This window comes from Chrysemys picta, chromosome 10 (assembly GCF_011386835.1).
Source record: "Chrysemys picta bellii isolate R12L10 chromosome 10, ASM1138683v2, whole genome shotgun sequence".
NCBI lineage: Eukaryota > Metazoa > Chordata > Testudines > Emydidae > Chrysemys > Chrysemys picta.
This window is the reverse complement of record NC_088800.1, coordinates 15,035,994-15,051,188: the sequence shown is the minus strand read 5'-3', so window position 1 is coordinate 15,051,188 and position 15,195 is coordinate 15,035,994. Positions and strand designations below refer to the sequence as shown.

Below are 15,195 nucleotides of genomic sequence, written 5' to 3'. Positions count from 1 at the left end.
TTGGGGGGGAGGGGGAGAGCAGGATCCCCGCTGGTGCTGGGGTTTTTTTGGAGGGGATGGCAGGCTCCCTACCTGGCTCTGTGCATCTCCCTGGAAGTGGTGACATGTCCCTTGGCTCCTAGGCAGAGGCAGCATGCGAAGCCGCCTGGCTGCACCTACACCTACGAGCTGAGGGACATGTCGCTGCTTCCGGGGAGGCCCCCAAGGTAAGCACTGCCCGGAGTCCTCACCCCATCCTGTGCCCCAACCCCTTTCCCTAGCCCTGAGCCCCCACCCACACCCAAAATCCTGCTGCTGCAGGAGTTGGGGGGGCATGGTGGCCTGAGACTGCCCCAGCAGTGGCCAGTGCAACTGGCCACTGCAGAAGTCATGGAGGTCCTGGAAAGTCACGGAATCCGTGACTTCCAAGACCTCCGTGACAAACTTGCAGTCTTACTTATTGTTGAACACAAGGATTGCCAGACTGGATCAGACCAGAGGTCCATCAAATCCAGTAACCTGACAGTGCCAACACCACAGACTTTGGAGGAGGTGCCAGAAACATGCAGTGCACAGATATGGGATAACCTGCCCCTCATAGTATCAAATATCCTAACTGGGTATCAAATGGCAACTGAGTTTATTTTTCCACTTAGACTTACTGTAGTTCTGCAACCAAGAGACGAGATTAGGGTTAAAAACCCAGAGCCCTACACAAACACAAGGATCACACACTCTTCATCCCTCTGTATATGACAGAAACTATGAGAGTCTCCAACTTTGGCCTAGCTTCTGCTCCAGAAGCAGACATGCAACAGTCAGCCTCTATGTAGACATCATCGAAATGCAGAACTAGAAGGGACCTTGATTCTAGGTCTCCAGGTAGCTACTGTTCTGGTAAAGCAATCCATTTAAGCAGAGCCAGAGCTAAGTGGGCAATTTTTCCCTTAGCCCTTCTCTCCCCACGCCAAATATTAATTCATCCAAATAAACGAGAGAAATATTTACCAGTGTTGCTTGTTCTTCAGAGCTAGAAGTATTCAGACAGTCCTCGAAAGGATCCGAGTTTTACTGTTCAGATCGATGTTCTAGTAGAATTACCCTAAAATAAAACCACAAAGATCACATTACCACCACTTCCAGTAGAGAGATATGCAGCCTAACAGAAAGAACACAAATTACTGTGTAGAGGTCCCACTGCAGACAAGAATGTCGGCAAGCAAAAAAGATAATGGTAATTAACTGGTGTCTGAAAGTCATGGTGACACAGCGTACTCTGATATATCTGCTTCATGGAAGCCTTTTTTCAAGCACAGATTACTTTAGTTGATCTACCCTGCGTAGCAATTCTTGAACTGCACAACGTAAGTATTTTCACTGCAAAAGACAGATCCCACTTTCATTGAAGCACCTTGTAAATTCACACATGCTGGAAGTGAGAAGCACTTTTCAAATACAAGTCAGCCTTGCACTTGAGAAGACAGGACATATGAGAAGTGGTACTGTGCAGGGATCATACACATCTCCCAGGATTTCCTGCCATTGCAAGGGTCTACCAGGCCTCTTCTCAGGTTTCTGTAGATTGTACAGCACCAGCATTGTGGAATTGCTAACCTGTCAAACTGAAAAAAAATCATTTCCATTGCTTTAACACAGTCTTAGCCAAGAGAACTCTTACTTTAACAGACAGAAGCTCATTTACAAACTCTGTTTGGCTTCCACACTTTTGGTATCACAACTTACAGCATATCACTCTTCAGCAAGATTGTGACAGCAATCAGGAGGTTCAGACATGCCCATTTAATTAACACTAGTATACACATGTGCCAACACTCATGGCAAAATCTGGTATGTCATGACATTACATTAAGGCAAGTGAAGGAATATAGCTTCAGAGGCCAGTCACTTATGCTTCACTATTGGTTCTTCTGATCCCCTAGAGACATAATAGGCTAATTTGGAATCCAAGCTTCTGGAGAAGATAATCACAGCCCTGCCTTCCACCCTCCATGACTCAGCAACTCTGCATATATTATTTTAGAGAACATTCCATCAGCCAGGCTATCCTGCACTGGGCTAACCAATGATATTTAATTGTCTTTACAGGAAAGCTCTTAAATTTGTATGCCTCCTATCCTCTCAAAGGAACTTCAGTGTACTTTTGACCAACTGTTGATAAGTTGGCATGTTAGAAGCCGTAAGATATCATTAGAACTAGATCTACACTGTAAGAAACAAGAGGGATGAAAGTAAGTCAAGGGAAGTTTAAGATGGTGACATTTTTTAATCCTTTAACCCACATTTCCATTAAAACAAGATTGCAGGGATCCACATATCAAGTGATTGTAATGGTTTCTCCATCACTTGGGGTCTTCAAATAGACTAGATGTCTTTCTAAAAGAGGTGCTGTAGCTTAACCAGCAGTTAGGGGCTTGATGCAGTAGTTACTTAGTGAAATTCTATGGTCTGTATTACGCAGGAGGTCAGACTATATGGTCATGTCATAGAAATTTCTGTCCGTTCCAGCTGAGGAATAAGGAGAGTAGGACATAGCTAATCAAGCAAGGAGTCCCGGGAGGGGCGATCCGTTTATTTCAATTGCAATTGGGTTCGAGCTCATAAGTCAGCAAGAACAAAGAAAACACTTACACCAAAGCCTTATATGCAGTTGACTATGATAATCTATCGCTTTATGATTGGTCAAAATTTGCTATCATTACCATACATAATTAGCAAGCTACATGCATCTGTCCCTCTTATGACCCCTTATTGTCCATCTACTTGCCCCCTCCTCCTTGCTTATTTTGCAAACTAAGCAGTTAGCTATCTACAGGACGCAGGCACAGAAAGGTCCATTGTCTCCAGGTTTGGAGTTTGGCTACATTTCCGTACGTGACAAACTTGCCCCCTGGCAGTTAAGTAGAATAATTTTATATCAGTCATAGTCTCGTTCGTTATCGGAATTAACCAGACAAATCGCTTAGTTGGTGGAGCGATTTGTCTGGTTAATATCAGTCATAATAAACAATAACGTCTCATCTGGCCTTAAAAATAGTCTAGGAATTATGTGGACAGGCTTGTGTCACCCTGACCGTGCTTTCACAAAGTCGAAAGTGATGCTAGTGCAGCAGTTAGATTGTCTAAGTGCCTCCCTCTGACCTATGTACAGCAGTATGTCACACCAAGCTGAATGTGACATACTGCTGTACATAGGTCCGAGGGAGGCACTGTAAGTGCTAGGGGTTTCTGTTAAAAAATAAGTCCACACAAAACAAATATAGGACAGAAGTCTTTGAGACGATTTAGATGAGGATAAGCCAGGCAAAAAGTAGCAGAAGTCAGTGAGAAAGAAACAAGCAGAAGTCAACAGGAGGCACCGCTGAACTAGAACAGTTTTTGAAAACATGCCACTGAGAGTAAAACGAAGTTGAAGGTCACTGCACACTCTGCACTAAATACTGGAGGTTATAGCAAGAATACTAGTTTTTAAAAGTCTGTTTGCTTATGTTCAGGCATATAGAATTAATGAGTCAGGAGTAGATGTGGTTTGTAGGGGGTGGGGGTTGGTAATGCACTAAATGGTGTCTTCTGCATACAAATACCTGGCATTTCCACAGGGGACAAACTCCGCTCTTACTGACAGGTTACCGTACGTCTCAATAGCAAGCTGTACGAAGGATTGCATAAAATGCAAGAAGAATAAAACTGTACATCTGTTTCTTGCAGGCTCAGTAGCATGTGCATGGCAGGATATCAAACTGCTATTTCCAATTTTATGCAATTACATGAAACGTTTGCATCCATAATCAGCACAAACAAGAACTTTTTGTTCTGCCTTTTCCTCAGAGATTCAAGTCAATTGACGATTCTGCAAAAAGGGTACCTGCCAAAATCTGAAAGAACACCCTAAGGAATTTCTGCTCATTTGGCAGGAAGTCCTAAGAAGCATGTTCTGAGACGGACCCTGCACTTAGGGTCTCCTCATTTAGCACCTGTGAAGATAATCTAATCCCCTTGGAAATGAGACTACTCAAAGCACATTAACCAAATGTTAATGCATGTAAGCAGGGTCCCCACAGACAGACAGTAGCAGGCTAGTGCGGGATAGATTCAAATCCCAGCTTGCAGAGAACTAACTGCTTGCAGACAAGCCCTATGAGAGGAAACTGAACAAATCAAAGTTGCAGCACACAGTTCAGTGCTGAAAGACCCCTCACAGCTTGCGCCAAAATCATGGCTCAAGGGAGGGATTTGGTTGGTCAATCAGTCCAGCCTTCAGAACAGAGGATCTGGCTCCTATCATGGTCTGACAGAAACTTCTCAGCTAGCACCTTTGGGGGATTTTGAATTCTTCATTACATAGCACACAAGCCAGATATTTCAAGTGTAGAGGTGCTGTAAGATTATGGGAGACTGTTTACATTGCATAAGGCACCATGTAGCTGGGGCCAGATGGACAGGAGTGTTCAGTAAGTCATCTGATTTTATGGAGAGCAGCTAGCATCCAAAGGACCCACCCTTGGAGCTGAGCACTTTGAAGAGATCTGCCCATACACTTTTGCGTTCTAAGCAAATTTACGTTTGAAAACTTTGCTTGGATAATTCTGTAAGTAGGGAATCTCTTTTGGCCCTGCTAATAGAGACCCTTTAAGTCCAGTTTGCAGCCAGAGCCTCTTGAATCTTTCTTTCCGTCTCCCAAAAGAAACTGCTTTGATTCTTCTTAGCAGCAGGTTTCAACAGAACCATTTTAGATCGAACCCATCACAGGCAGCTCTTGCATTTTGTCCTCCTTGTTCCAAATCTGGAGTTTTCACAAGCCATTTGACAGATTCTCTATAATATTAACTGCTGCTCCAATGAACTTTCCACAAAGGAGCCTCGCAGATTCCTGCTTGTCAAAAAGAAATATGGCAATTTCAGTACATTTAACCACAGGGTGTACAGGTCAGATGTCCACGGATACAAAACCATTAGGGCTCTGCTATTGCCTTGATAATGACTCTTTATCTTACAAAGCAAAGAAACTCGCATACACTGGGAATGTACTCAAGCACATTCCCAGCCTTCCCTATGTTTGCTCCCACAACTCAAATACAAACATGTTCACGAAATAGCAGGGAACCAGGCAAACCAAACTAGTGCATATAAGGAGACTGCATTCAGAAATACATTCAGTATTACTTAAGAGTAACCTTTATCAAGGGATAGAACCATCATAATGCATTTTGCTGCATTAGGGTACATCAGTCTGACCAGCTCTCAGAATATGGAGAGCTATCTTATCTAAAACTATGATTAGGTTTGGAAACAAGATCTCTGGCGTGCAAGTGAGGTGTCATAGTGGAGACGTTGCTGAAGTCCTTTATGCATGGATCAGAAGATACGAGTGTTACTCTGCTTCAGGATAATAGCAGGTTGTTTGATTCACCAGATTAAAGCAGAACTAAGGCCCCTGCCCCATTTAATTGGCAACACTGAAGTAAGTAGATGAAGGTTTCTAACCATTAGAGGAGTGAAGTTCTGGAACAGCCTTCCAAGGGGAGTAGTGGGGGCAAAAGACATATCTGGCTTCAAGACTAAGCTTGATAAGTTTATGGAGGGGATGGTATGATGGGATAGCCTAATTTTGGTAATTAATTGGTCTTTGATTATTAGCGGTAAATATGCCCAATGGTCTGTGATGGGATGTTAGATGGGGTGGGATCTGAGTTACTACAGAGAATTCTTTCCTGGGTGCTGGCTGGTGAGTCTTGCCCACATGCTCAGGGTTTAACTGATCGCCATATTTGGGGTCAGGAAGGAATTTTCCTCCAGGGCAGATTGGCAGAGGCCCTGGAGGTTTTTCGCCTTCCTCTGCAGCGTGGGGCATGGGTCACTTGCTGGAGGATTCTCTGCACCTTGAGGTCTTTAAACCAGTATTTGAGGACTTCAATAACTCAGGCATAGGTTAGGGATTTGTTACAGGAGTGAGTGGGTGAGATTCTGTGGCCTACGTTGTGCAGGTCAGACTAGATGATCATAATGGTCCCTTCTGACCTTAAAGTCTATGAGAATCCCTTATGTGTGGAACCCCAAGAACCAACCTCCCCATATTTGTCCTTATTTTGTAGGGTAACTGCAACCTGGATACTTTGTGACTTATGGTAGATAACTTGCCTTAACAAAAAACAAACAAACAAACAAAAAAACAGGCAACCTTATAGGTGTCTCAGTAATTTATGTGGAAAAAAATACTGACCAACCCCTCCTCCAACAGGTGTGCAATACAGTGTAGCAAGTTATTTACCTAACATGCTACCCACTGGAGCGAGAGTTACACTAAGCACAAGGGAAATACACAAATCTCAGAGCACCTTACAACAGCACTCCATTACTGCACAGGCAGTCTCTTCAGTGCAATGCTACTTCATTAAAGCCCTGGGCGGGATGCTGCTGGCATCAAGTCACAGCTACATGAACCAACAAGGAAGTTATAATCTGATCTTTTAGGCCTATTAAACAGGACCTGTGTAACTATCTAGGAGGCCTGATAGGTTCCCTCACAGTATTTGTAAGAAAGCACAGTCATACTGTCCAAGCCTTATGTATATTGAGCCCTTCTCCTGGTAGGGAGCCTGACACTGTCAAAGTCCCCACATCAGAACTGTTTTCAGCCAAGACGACAGGAAGCAGGGCCCATCCCAGATGCTCTTTGGTCAGCTGCAGGAGTTGCTGCTGAGTGATAAGATACACTTCATCCCACCCAGGGCTGAGCACTCATCACAGCTTTCTCTGCAAAGTAACCAAGAGGCAAAGTCCAAAAGCACTAGGCAAACAGGCCAGCCTCAAATATTATAAAATATAGTTAGAGAACGATACCTACACAGTCAACATTAGAGGGCACAGTATCTCCCCGTGAAGTCGCACAGGGTTATTTGTGCAGTCTCCCAGCACTTGCAGGAAATAGTGCAGGAATAGTGCGCAGGGAATTCCATTTTCTGAGACCACGCATGAGAAGAGGAATCTTACAGAGCCCTTCACACAAAGCAGCCAATGAAAACTAGTAGCACGAGTCTAGGGGAGCTCTTTAATTTTAAGTTTTATATTCATAAATTCAAAAACTAAAAACAAGGCAACATCATTTCAAGACTGACATAAGCAGAAGTACAAGGACCACTTTAAAGAAGCCCAACACATAGTCACAAGTTAAGAACAATACACAGAATGCTTCTGGCACATGCAGTTCTCAGCTTCTGGTGAGGACTGACCAGGAATGCAAGATATGTAAAGCCTTAAAGTCAGTCGAGAGCTCCATCCGTGGATATTTAGGTTTTTAGAAAATGTCACCCTCCACACCCCTCTCATTCCCCCCCAAAAATTTCTGCAAAGGCATAAAGGGCAGTGAAATGCCAAACTCCCAGTGAAACTCAGTGAGTACTGTAATCTGGAAAGGTTCTTAGGTGCCTATTTTCCTCCCCAAAATCAGTTCACTTTAATACTTTTAACCTAGTTCTGCCTAACTAATCATGCATATTTCTCCCAGTATATGCACTTCAGATTTTAATGCATGTCTGAACAGCAACTAGAAAAATGGGATTCTGACTAGGATTACCAGGCCATACCATAATACAAATTTAATAAATCTAAACTCTGCACTTCTAGTTCAGAACCTGAGACCCTGCCCCTACTATGAATCAAAGGATAAAAATCACTGCCACATCCCGTGACCCAACCAATTCTTGCCACAATTTCCCTACAGAAGGGCACATTCATACCATATTGCCAGATGACCCCAAACTCCAGCCAGGCCAGAGACATCAGCTGATACTATACAATGTGTGAGGGTTAGCACACATCCAGTACGTAGCTTATGACTGTAGATTAAGTATACACTAGAATTAGTTAAATAGTTTGCACTGTCGGTGTATTGGTGTGCATTACATTTCATTATTTTGACACACATAATGCCTTCCACAGACATTATGAGATGCAACCCCAACCCTCAAATTAGTTTTTTTTAAGGCAGAGTTTTGTCACAATTCTAAGAATGTTTCCATGTTTATTTTTAGTCCCAGTGTACACAAATGTATTTGGAATTGATTCCCGTGGAAAGATTGCAACTGAATCTGCTGTACTGAGCTAATGCTTTAGAAGTAGAAAGTGAAATCAACTACATTCCAGCTATTAAAGATTACTGGGTTTTTTTGAGCAGACAACCTGGAACTGTAAAAAGCAAACAGCTGAAATTGTGATAAATTGGTTAGATTTAATTTTCCTCATTCTTACAAATGTGACAGATGTAAAAACACCTTATTTAAGTGACAACAAAAGCTTTTTTAAAAGAGGAGTTATTGAAGGGTCTAGCATTCCTGAGAGCTCAATCCAAAGTGACAAAGAATGCTAATGCCCTGGATCGATCTCCCCACAATTCCACTTCCGACTATGTATTTTCATGCTGTTTAACTGAAGTGATGCAGATGCTGAAACAGAAATTTCTTAATGGTGTGATGCAACTTCAGTACCAGGCAACTATTCTACTATTGCATGTATGCAGTGACACAGGGGATAACACAGGACATTTTATGTTTGCTTCCTACCACTGCTGCTAGCACTAGCAGCACTGAATTTTTGTTATCAATGGGAGTGCTACCCTGGAGCAAGTACCAGAATTGTAAGCACCATGTTGTACAAAAGTCCTTTGGGTAGTGTTAAATTGTGCTTAAAATGCTGCCAACTGCCTGCACTCCTCTTTCCATTAGCATTCCCACCATTGCTAACTCTGGAGATGTACCAGCGACAACAGTGGCTTTTATTTATTTTTAAGCAAAAAGCTTAGTTTAAACGGCTGTTTCCCTCCTTGTACGTTGACATTGAAATCGGTTGTCTGGTATTGAAGTTAATCAACCCTTTTAAATACATGATTAACTTATCCATCAGATGAACCTTTAACACTAGATTTGGCTTTTAAAGAAAGAGTGGGAAATGTTTATTTGTACATATGATCAGATTTCAAATGTTTGGAGATATTAAAACAGTTCATGAACATTTCAGATTAACAGCAGCAGGTGAGGTTTATTTTAACATTTAAGTAATGTTTTACATCACAAATACAGTGTATGCTGAATAATCTTTAGAACAAATCCAAAACTGTAACTGAAAATAACTCAAACACTAACAGAACTTCAGAAAACCTTAATATTCCAAACAAAATATTGTCCCCAGAGCAGGTGAAACCACTAGACCTGCCACCTAAAGCAAAATTTGGTTAAAAGCTAATTCGGGGGTCAGCAACCTTTGGCACGCGGCTCGCCAGGGTACACACCCTGGCGGGCTGGGCTAGTTTGTTTACCTGCCGTGTCCGCAGGTTCGGCCGATTGCAGCTCCCACTGGCCGTGGTTCACCGCTCTAGGCCAATGGGGGCGGCGGGAAGCGGCGGCCAGCACATTCCTCAGCCCGCGCCGCTTCCCGCCGCCCCCATTGGCCTGGAGCGGCGAACCGTGGCCACTTGGAGCCGCGATCAGCCGAACCTGCAGACGCAGCAGGTAAACAAACCGGCCCAGCCCGCCAGGGTGCTTACCCTGGCGAGCCGCGTGCCAAAGGTTGCCGACCCCTGAGCTAGTTTGTGCCCAGGCTGAGACTTCGTATGTCAAGATTTATCCTGGGTAAGTATTACTGGCAGTATACTGGCCATTGGAAGTGTTTATTATAAAATCCTAATGCCACCACTAAAATTAATCTGCAATCTTTTGTAAACACAAAAGAGGAACAGAAAGGCCAAGGGAGTAATTATTGGAATTAGCAAACTGTTTACTTACAATTATTAAATACAAAACAGCCCAGGTAGACAATGGATGCTACAAATCCCAGTCCAAAGAGCAACTGATTTTGTACTTACTAATTTCTAACTGCTTTGTTCATAGCTGTCTCCACCGCACCTGAGCGCCAGACACCCAAACCCCATCTTTTTCTACAACTTGGAACCAACTTGACTTGTACCTGCCAAGCAAATCCACAGTGTTATTCTGGTTATTCCTTCATCACTTCATCCCCCTCAACTATTACCTCCACCCACAACAGTGTTGATATTTGGGACGGTGTGCCCTTCAGGATAGGGAAGCATCTTTGAGGGTGCGGCTTTACCGGTCACACAAGTGCTTCTCCCATCTATGATGCTTTACAGCAATCTTGGATTAGCTCACTAAATAGGAAGCCCAGATATCACCTGAAGAGAAAAGAGGGCTAGAAAAAGTTCACTCAGAAGCCAAAGCTCCATCCAGAAGAAGCTGTTTTTCCACAGTGGGGGATGGTGACAGAAGGGATATACAGCCACAGCCCTTCCTGTAAGAAGCTACTTCATCCCCAGGAGAAACAGGGAGAGCTTATCCCTCTCCAGCACCAGTAAAGTCTGGGGCAACTGCCATCCCCCACTGAGACTCAGTCTACACTACCAACTTATTTCGCCATAACTACGTCGCTCAGGGGTGTGGAAAATCCACATCTCTAAGCAACATTGTTATACCGACCTACCCCCAGTGCAGTACCTCCTATGTTGACAGGAGAGCCTCTCCCGTTAGCTATCACCACTCAGAGAGGTGGAGTACCTACGTTGACAGGAGAAGCTCTCCCATTGGTGTAGGCAGCATCTTCATTAAGAGGGTGCAGTTGCAGTGCTGTAAGTGTAGACAAGCCTGCAAGTTACGCTCAGTGCAAAAAAGCGGCAAATATATCCTACAGGATACGTATGGCAAGGGGTTATTAAAGAAAACGCAGATTAGAGCCTGTTGTATCCAGTTGCCTAAAGATGCAGCTTTCTGTCCTGTACCCTCACTAATAAAGCCTATAAGAGGATGAACAATGGAGCAAAATGAATGCATCTCTAGAGCCCTGCGCAGATACAAAATCTGTATACACATCTGATCCGCAAACATGGTCAGTGGATATCCACAGATTTGCAGGGCTCTATGCACCTCTACTGGACCAGGAGAAAAAGAGCAGTCTGCCCAAGCTTCCCTTGTGGTGTAGGAACCAAACCAGCATGTAAGAATTGAGTTACGGTTTGGCAAGGGGGAAAAAAATTGAAGGAAGGGGACCAAAAAAACCAAATAAAAAATGCAGAATGAAGGTCTAGCCAAAGTCCAGCTGTTAGAAGTAGAGAAGTGGCAACCAAACATGAAAGGAAGTAGGTCTAATAAAATGAGGAAGGGTACAGTGAGAATTCTAAAATGGCTGAACTACTTTTTAAAGCCCATCTCATTGAAACTGAGTTATGACAATTAGGCAGTAACAGCTAGTTAGCTTAATAAAACAGCTATTGATAAAAAGTAATAAAATGAAAAACTGAACACTTTGTACCAGTCAGTTGATTCGATTAATAAGCCCAGCCCACAGGCATTTCTAGACCAGCAGTCACGAGAGGAAGGAAGCATAGTAGTCATCTTGTATATAAAAAAAGGAAATAGCAATTCTGGTACTTACCATGACAATAGGACAACTATAACTTCAATCAAAACCAAAACAGGTAGTTATCTAAGTGCCAAAGAAAGCGGGAACTGTGTATGCATAGTTGTTGGTTTAATAAAGAACTAGTCATTGCAGACAAGGATGAGATTTTAAGAAAATATCTTAAAACATCAGTTGATGAAAGACATATAGCAGCTCTAACACATGAACAGCAGTACAATATCTGATAGAGTGTAACATGAAATCTTACCTGGAAAACCCAAACTGACTCAGATATAGCACTGTCTCTCAGACTGACAACTGAACAGACCGCAAGTGGTAGTCAAATGACATCTAGAGTTGGCTACAGAATGCCAGAAATATGGCAGTGTTGTAGCTGTGTTGGCCCAAAGCTATTAGAGAGACAACATGGGTGAGGTAATATCTTGTATTGGACCCGCCCCCCCCCCCAAAAAATTGACGGTGAAGTCCTTAAAAACATCATTTTCATCATAATCTCTAAACTGCCAAGAAGACTGCTATACAGTCTCCGAAATCTAACCACCAGATAGTGATCAAATCAGCAGAAAAAGAGGGTGCCATCGTAGTCCTCAACTGTGGTGACTATGTGAATGAGACCAACCGACAACTCTGACACCACCTACAATAAAGAACTTAAAGAAGACCCCACCCCACACCGCAATTTACCCATACCTACCATAACATGTGGTGTACCTCATTCAGTGCATAATCAAAGACATTACCTCACCCATCTTGCCTCAGAAATATATCAGATAGGTGCTAAGAGTTGGCCAGGGAAGAAGGTAGCAGAGGGAAATGTATCCAGTAGATAGAATACCAGACTGAAGTGAGACCTGAGTTTTAGTTCCTAGGTCTACCACCATCAACTTGCGACCCAAGTCATTTCACCTCTATGCCTCAGTTTCCAAGCTGTAAAATGGGGATAGCAATACTACTCCACCCTTGCAGAGCACTTTGAGATCCTTGGACAAGGAGGTGCTATAACAATGCCAAATATTATTGGGGACGGGAGGAAGGAAGGGTGCAGCAAGGTTTCATATTATGTACATTTTTATTTAGGATCTTTATTAAATGACATGGAAAGACAGATTATGGCGTATTAAGTTTGCTGATCCCAAATCAGAAGGGTATTTCAGACACCAGTGAGAACAAAGTAATAATACAAGGAAAACAAGAGATTAAAGGTATAAGCAGGAAAATGGAGATACAACTTAGATAGCTACAACCTACAGAGTAAGGCAAACAATCCTTTTTTTCTAATGGGAAGGTGACACTTGGAAGGCAAGAACAGCTGAAGGAGACTTAGGGGTGATAGTGGACAGCAAACAAGACATGAGTTTGCAATGTGATATGGGTGCAATAGAGGCTAATGCAATTTTGGACTGCACACACAGAGGCATCACACCACCAAACTGGGAGGCAACTGTCCCTTTATATAGAACTGAAATAACTGCACCTGGTAGACTGCACAGACAGATGCCAATGAACAGAAGTAATAAAAGTGATCCTGAGTTGAAGGGATTGAATTACAAAGAAAGAACTAAACACATGCAGCATAGCTAAATGGAAACAGGGGAAGGGAAGAGGACAAGACATGAGAACAGGTTGCAAATACCCAGAACACGTAAAGCCTCAGGAAGGGTGAGAATTTTTTGTCATGGGGATGGGGGAGGAAGAGCATGTTAAGAAAGGGAGAGCGCAGATGATGAATGCCAGAGAACATTCTGGAGGTCATATGCATCCACATGAGGCATGGGCTCTGTAAAGTACAGGTGAAAGCCTGTGATATTGGGGTAATTTTGGACTGGGCTGCACAGAGCACCCGTAAGTGTGCAATAAGGGCTATTCTTGCTCTGATGTGGGAGTGAAGGGCTTGTCATCCATAGAGGCAGGAGAGGGCCAAAGGGATAGGGGAGAAAGAGAAGGGTCCTTGATTCCTGCCCAGGTCCCCCACCCCACAGATGGCTGCAAGGAGGGATGGGGAAGACACCATATCCCCACTGGGTTCCCCACCACTAGATGGATGTGGAGTGGGGACCTCAATCCCTGCCCAGCTCTTCCCCCCTCTCATCATGGTCGGGAGGGTGGGGGGGGGGCAGGGTAATGACACTCAATCCCTGCCCAGCCCCCCCCATCATAGTGTGTGTGTGGGGGGTAATGACACTTGATTCCTACTCAGCTCTCCCCCCCCCCCATCATGGTCGGGGGGGGTTAATAACACTCGATCCCTACCCAGCTCCCCCCCACATCATGGTCGCGGGGGGGGGGGGGGTTAATAACACTCAATCCCTACCCAGCTCTTCCCCCCCATCATGGTCGGGGAAGGGGGGGGTTATAACACTCGATCCCTACCTAGTTCCTCCCCCCCCCCACCATGGTCCGGGAGGGGGATAATAACGCTCAAGCCCTGCCCTGCCCTGCTCTCCCCCCCATCCTGGTCGGGGGGGGGGGATGACACGCGATCCCTGCCCTGCTCTCCCCACCCCCCACCCCCATCATGGACTGGGGGGGGGGGTGACACGCGATCCCTGCCCTGCTCCCCCATCATGGACGCTGGGGGGGGGGCTCGATCCCTGCCCAGCGCTTCCCCTCCCCCATGGATGTGGGGTGGGAGGGAGGCACTGAATCCCTGCCCGGCTCTTCTCCCCCCCATGGATGCGGGACACTCGATCCCCGCCCGGCGCCCCTTCCCCTCACGAGATGACTGGGGGAAGGAGAACAACCGATCGCTACCGTCTCCCCGCCCTGCCCCCGGGATGTTATGGGTGGGGTCTCGGCCCCTGCCCACCTCACCTGTAGGCCCAGCCTGGTCGCTGTTCTCGACGCTTCCGGCACCAGTTCCCATCGGTCTGCAGCCGAGCCGGCCCTGCTACCAACTACCCCTTAGCAACCTCCCGTGCAATTCGATTGGAGACTGGCCACGCCACTCTCCCGAAAAAACGGCTTGGGGTTGGCCAGTAGGCCGGCGTGGGGATGGGGAAACGCTCACACCCTGTAGCTACTCAGCTGTTGGCTGCTTGTGAAGCAGTTGAGGTGGATCTTTGGATTCCATTGGCTTTCAGTCACTGTCAGTCAGAGGTGGGCGGTGACGGCCATTGGCTTTATGATGGGGTGGGTGGCGAAAGGGAGGGGTAGGGGCTGGGGAAGTGGGTGGGGAGCTGGCCTGTTCCTGAGTCACCAACACGGCCTGGCTTTTCTGCGGGCAGGGCTGGTCCCAGCCAGCCACCTGCCAGGCCCCATGTACCTGGCTCCCCACTGCTCTGTAGCCTGCCCAGCCCCCCAGGAGGGCCCCAGCTCAGTGCCAGGCCCTTAGTCTGACCCTAGATCCAGTGTTTCCCAGAGGGTGGGTTGGGGGCCTGCTGCAGAGGGGAGGCTGGAGAGCAAGCTCACCCCCGCAGCGGCTGATCCTGTAGAACTGGGCCCAGCCTCCCGTTCTGGGTATGGCAACTTGGCGCGAGGGATCACAGCACCACTAGGGTTTGGTCTGGCCACCCGTCACGATGGCACAGCCGCCCTGTCAGATCTGAGTGGTGCTGCCATCCTATGCAACAGGTCACAATGCCACCCATTCAGCTTTGGCCCAGTCACCCGCTGTCATGATGGAGGCACAATGCTTAACCCCACGCAGTCCCATGTGGTGGTCCTGCTTTGGCATCAGGCCTTTAGCCTGCAGATAAGAGCCCTGGTTTACTATCAGCTTTTGGACTGCAGGGTCCCAGTGGAGGGCAACAGTTTGCTGTCAGCCATTAGTCTGCA

General features: G+C 45.6%; 1 protein-coding gene across 2 annotated transcripts in view; it reads right to left on the bottom strand.

The window, feature by feature from the left end:
- Positions 1-14,390, bottom strand: part of ABHD2 (abhydrolase domain containing 2, acylglycerol lipase) — a 67,497-nt gene extending 53,107 nt beyond the window's left edge. The window contains exons 1-3 of one of the 2 annotated variants that reach the window (XM_024102928.3): positions 14,233-14,362; positions 9,854-9,954; positions 988-1,081 (exon numbers count right to left, since the gene is read on the bottom strand). The gene's annotated coding sequence lies outside the window, so the exon portion shown is untranslated. Of the gene's footprint in view, positions 1-987; positions 1,082-9,853; positions 9,955-14,232 lie in introns of both variants that reach the window. The other variant, XM_005294893.5, reaches the window with a different exon arrangement.
- Between the last annotated feature and the right edge of the window lie 805 nt (positions 14,391-15,195).